The sequence below is a fragment of the Mobula hypostoma genome, chromosome 27 (assembly GCF_963921235.1).
Source record: "Mobula hypostoma chromosome 27, sMobHyp1.1, whole genome shotgun sequence".
In the NCBI taxonomy this organism is placed as follows: domain Eukaryota; kingdom Metazoa; phylum Chordata; class Chondrichthyes; order Myliobatiformes; family Myliobatidae; genus Mobula; species Mobula hypostoma.
The window spans coordinates 22,240,449-22,246,540 of NC_086123.1; positions in this window are offsets into that span (position 1 = coordinate 22,240,449).

Below are 6,092 nucleotides of genomic sequence, written 5' to 3' on the forward strand. Positions count from 1 at the left end.
GCATCTATGGAGAAGAGTACTGTTGATGTTTCGGGCCGAGACCTTTCATCAGTCCTTATGAAGGCTAGGAGCTGTATTTGGTTATCAGAGGTTATTTGAGATGCTTGTCACTAGGAGCATTTAATAGGTGGTGGAAGCTTGTTTCCATTACCACCCCCCACCTATAACAACCTTATGATTTTCTAACTATGTATATGAACATACACAATGTGTTAAATATGCTCGATGAATTACAGGCATGGATATACTTAGGGCAGAGGTTTGATTAGTCAGAGCATGAAGGGATACAGGGAGAAGGCTAGATTGGGTCTGAGAGGGAAAATAGATCAGCCATGATGAAATGATGGAGCAGACTTGATGGGCCAAAAGGCCTAATTCTGCTCCTATATCTTACAGATAGCCTCATGGGATAGGCAATACAGTAGATTCCAGTTCATTGGGCCACTACTCACAATCCCCACTACCACCCCCCCTCCCCGGCTAGAACAACCATTAAGAACCAAGTCCACGTAAGTGACAATCACGATCACTCTTCTCACCCACCCCCATACGGTTTTAGTCCGACGTTCCATTTTAATATCAGAGAATGTACACACTCTACAACCTGAAATTCTTACTCCTCACAGTCAACCACTAAACAGAAGAAAAACCCCAAAGAATGAACGACAGAAAATACTAGTACCCCAAGGTCCCCCCTTCCCGTGTGCAAACTGCAGCAAAAATATCAACCCTCTCCCACCCCCCCACTTGCTCCAGCAAAAGCATCAATCCTCCCCTTCCCCCCTCCCCCTACTAATGTCCATCACAAATCTCTCTCCCCAGCTCTCTCCGGACCTCCTCCCAATCCCACCATCCTGATTGGTTGACAAACATTCCTAAACTGAATGAACAACATGACTTCATAAGGCCCTGGTGAGGCCTCACCTTGAGTACTGTGAACAGTTCTGGGCTCCTTGTCTAAGAAAAGATGTACTGGCATTGGAGAAGGTCCAGAGGCGGTTCACAGGGATGATTCTGGGAATGAAAGGGTTATTATACGAGGAATGTTTGATGGCTCTGGGTCTGTACTCACTGGAACTTAAAGAATGAGGGGGGATCTCATTGAAACTTTTTGAATGTTGAAAGGCCTAGATAGAGTAGATGTGGAAAGGATGTTTCCCGTGGTGGGGGAGTCTAGGGCAAGAGGGCACAGCCTCAGGGTAGAGGGACATCCATTTAAAACAGAGATGCAGAGCAATGTTTTTAGCTAGAGGGTGGTGAATTTGAGGAATTTGTTACCACATGCAGCTGTGGAAGCCTGGTCATTGGGTGTATTTAAGGCAGAGATTGATAGGTTCTTGATTGGACATGGCATCAAAGGTTAGGGGAAGAAGGCTGGGGGATGGAGTTGAGGAGGGAAAAAAGGATCAGCCATGATTGAATGGCGGAGCAGACTTGATGGGCCAAATGGCCTAATTCTGCTCCTATGTCTTATGGTCTATAGTCTTACCTTTAGCTGAAAACAAGGTACTCTGTCAGCAGGGACACACTGCTTTTGCAGAAAACCACTAAAATGAAATACCTACAGCATTGCAGTAGAAATCTTAACCAGGGCGTTACATACTCTTTCCCTTAGATGGCCTGACCTGCTGAGTTCCTCCAGCATTTTGTGTGTGTTGCTTTGGATTTCCAGCATCTGCAGATTCCCTAGTGTTCGTGATTACAGAATATCTCTCTGGTGCTTCCTGCTCCCAACCATCTCCCTTCCCTTTTTCCCAACCATGATTCCCCTCTCCTTGCCCCCTTCCCACTCTCAGACCACAATAGAGACCCATTATCAGAATCAGGTTTATCATCACTCACATATGTCATGTTTTTTTCGTGACAGCAGTACAGTGCAATACATAAAATTATCTACAGTACTGTGGAAAAGTCTCAGGCATCCCAGCTATATATAAGTGCCTAAGACTTCTGTACAGTACTATACATCTGCTTGGGCTTTGAAACTTGCATATTATGCTCAATTTGAGACAGAGGGAAAAACTGCAGATGCTATAAATCTGAAACAAAACAGAAAATGCTGGAAAAGCTCGACAGGTCAGGCAGGATCTGTGTAAAGAAAAGTAGAGTTAATGTTTCAGAACTTCTTCCTGCATCTGGAAAGTATTTTTGTTTTCTCTAGAAGATGTTTTAGTTTGTGGTACAAACTCTGCCAAGAATCTATCTGAGGCTCAAAGCTGCTTATCCAACATGAGCAAATGGTTCCGATAGTCTACTGTGTATTTATCTGATGTAAGTAATTTTTAAATCTACCCTAATCAAACACCTGGATCCAATATTAATCAAAGTTTCCATTCCTGTAGTCATTTTTGGAACTATGTCTTAATTTATTTTGATTGCTAATGATGCAGCTGCTGTCTGCTACGTCTGATTCAAAGCCTGCAGGTTCAAGGTTATACATTGAAAAAGTATTCAGTCTGCACATCAATTTTCACATTTTACTGTCTCACTTTCTAAATTCAAAATTTTTTGAAGTAGGATTTTTGAGCTAATCTACAAAATGCTGTGTATCATGTCAAATCGAAAGAAAAATTCTAAAACCTGCCACCAAATTGCTAAAAATTAAAAACCAAATTTGTGAGGCTAAAAAATTGTTCATCACCTTTGTAATTACGATGCCAACTTTCCTCAGGCGGAATCCCTTACCAGTGTGTTGGGGTGCAAAATTGGAGAGTCACCCGTTTTCACTGAATTCATGAGAATAAATGCCCCTCGCTCTCTCTGTAAGGTCCAACGGTATGGTAGATTTTCAACAGACCAAACCAAAATGAAGACAACAGAGCATTCAAGACAAATCAGGGAAATCGGAAACACAAATCTGGGGAAGGGTACAAGACCATCTCAATGGCACTGAACATACCTCAGAGCTCAGTGCAGTCCATCATGAAGAAGTAGAAAGAAATATGAAACTCAGCTACACTGCCTAGGTCAGACCTCTCCTGTCAGAGAGGCTACGGCGATGCCAACAGTCACTGTGAGTGAGCTGCAGGTCAGTGCCTGCAACTGGAGACGAAGTTCATGGCTCCACAATCTCTAAGGCCTTGCACAAGAAGGATATTTATGGAATAGTGAAAGAAGGAAGCCCTAGCTAAAAAAAACATATCTTTGCCTGCAAAGACTTTGCAAAGCGTCACTTAGAAGATACTATAAAGATTTGGAAGAAGAACCTGTGGTCAGATGGGACTAAAGTGGAACTTTTAGCCTTAACACTAAGCAGTACATGTGGAGTTAATTTAACACTGTGCATCAGCTTGGAAACACTGCCCCTATTGTAAAGTATGGTGGAGGTAACATCATGCTATGGGGGTGCTTTCCAGCAACAGGGACTGGAAATCTTATCAGGATTGATGGGAAGATGAATGCTGCTAAATACAGAGAGATCCTGGATATGAACCTTCTAGCCTAAAGCTCACTGCCATAGCAACCACGGAGTTGCTTCAAATGAAGAAAATTTGTGTTTTGGAGTGGCCCAGTCAGAGTTCTGACATTTAACCTGATCAAACATCTTTGGCAAGACCTCAAGACTGCTGTCCACCACCACTCCCCAACTAACCTGGCACAGCTTGTGCAATTTTGCAAGGAGGAATGGGCAAATCTTGCTCCTTCACGTTGTGCAAAGCTAGTACAGAATTAACCAAAAAGACTACTGGCTGTAATAGCTGTGAGAGGTGGTTCAACTAAACACTGAGCAAAGGGGAATGAATACTTCTAAACAGCTGGCATATTCCGTTTTTCATGCTTTACAATTTTCCCTGATTTTTGGGCTCTACTGTGAAAAAAGGAGCATGTGATTCACAAATAAAAATTCGCAGTTAAGTTTATCAAAATCCCTGGTTATAATGCTCATTTTTGTGAACAAAGGGTTGGGGGCCGAATACTCCTACAAGACACTGTGTATAAACTCAGCGGATACTTTATTAGGTACGGAACACTTCTGTAGCAAATATCTAATCAGCTAATCATGTAGCAGTATCTCAATGCGTTAAAGCATGTAGACATGGTCAAGAGGTTCAGTTGTTGTTCAAATCAGACATCAGAAGGGGGCAGAAATGTGATCTAAACAACTTTGACCATTTAATGATTGTTGGTGCCAGAAGGTGTGGTTTGACTATCTAAACTGCAGATTTCCTGGGATTTTCGAGCACACAGTCTCAACACACACACTTCACACACTAGAGTTTGCAGAGAATGCTGCGAGAAACAAAAAACATCCAGTTTTGTGCATGCAAACGCCTTGTTAATGAGAGAGGTCAGAGGAGAATGGCCAGACATTGGGTCAAGATGGTGCCAACGAATAACAGTCCCTCAGGCGACATCTTCCAGATAGTCAATTATTTCACTTTTTCTACGTCTTCTACTTGTTCTTTTTGCCTTGAATGTGTTTTGGAAAATGTTAGAGCCTGTGGCTTGCAGTTTGGAGTTCGATTGAGTGATCCAGCACTCTGCGATCCCCGAAACAATTCCAGGAGAGGACCGCAAGGACGAGCTGGTTTGAGGTGAGACCAGAGACCGAGATCGACTCCATTTCTTGTTGATCAAAGCACCGAGGAAGCTTGAAACATTGATTGGCAGACGCTGTATTCTACATACATACGTTGATAATAAAATTAATCTATGAACATTTGAGACTGGTTCAAGCTGACAGGAAGGCAACTGTGATTCAAATAACCAGGCATTACAACAGTGGTGTGCAGAAGAGCATCTCTGAACGCACAACATGTTGAACCTTGAAGTAGATAGGCTACAGCAGCAGAAGACCAAGAGCTTACACTCAGTGGCCACTTTATTTGGCACAGAATATGTCACCACTGACTGGAATATCAACTAGACCAACCACTGTAGTAATTACTCAGCAAGATGCTGGAAGAATTCAGGTGGCATCTATGGAATGAAATGGACTATTGATGTTTCAGGTCTGGACTAAAAAGATGGAGGGGAAATGTTAATTTAAGAAGGTGGGGGGAACACCTAGGGAAGGATGAGTGGTTGGAGGTGGGCAGAGTGGATATAGCCCACTCTATCATGGGTAAAGCTACAATGAGCACATCAGAATGGAACACTATTGCAGGAAAGCAGCATCCATCATCAGGGACCCCCACCATCCAGGTCATGCTTTCTTCTCACTGCTGCCATCAGGAAGAAGGCACAAGAGCCTCAGAACTCACACCACCAGGTTCAGGAACAGTTATTACCCCTCAACCATCAGGCTCTTGAACCAGAGGGGACAACTTCACTCACACCATCACTGAGCTGTTCACACAACCCTAGACCCACTTTCAAGGACTCTCCATATTTATTGCTTATTTATTATTATTATTACTATTTTTTCTCTTTTGTATTTGAGGTTTTTTTTTGAACATTGGTTGTTTGTCTGCCCTTCTGGGTGTGAACTTTCATTGATTCTATTATGGTTTTTGGATTTACTGTGTAGGCCTGTAAGGAAATGAATCTCAGGGGTGTATATGTACTTTGGTAATAAGTTCACCTTGAACTTTGAAATGGTGACAGGAACCGGGAGGTGATAGGCAGAGTCAACAAAGGGCTGCAGGAGGGTGCAATCTGACAGGAAAACAAGGTGGAGCAAGTGAGGGAGGTGGGGTGGGCAGACGGAACGGGGAGTGGGAGGAGCAGATAGGTGATGGGGAAAGGACCCAGCAGAGGAGGGGAAAGAAACAGGGTGATGGGGGTTGGGGTTGAGCCCGTGAAGAACTGGGCAGATCAGGGTAGGGGAGAGAAAAGAGGCAGAGTAGCACTTGGAGAATTCAAAGTTCACGCCGTCTGGTTGTAGACTGTGCTTCCACTGCAGTAACTAACTTCTACCCTCACTAAGCATCTACAAGGCACAAAGCTGTAGTGTCTATGGAGGAGTATTCAAGTAGGAAAATAGCATGTGCTATTCAGCATTCAAAATGTTTCACATCTAAGGTAAAGATGTCCATTTGATAAGTAACTTAGATACCATCAACATCATACATTCTGCCCTGTGGCTGCAGAATGCCTTACATCAACTTAGTTAGTCTTTGCCACCTTCTAAATCGAAAAAGGGTTTGCTT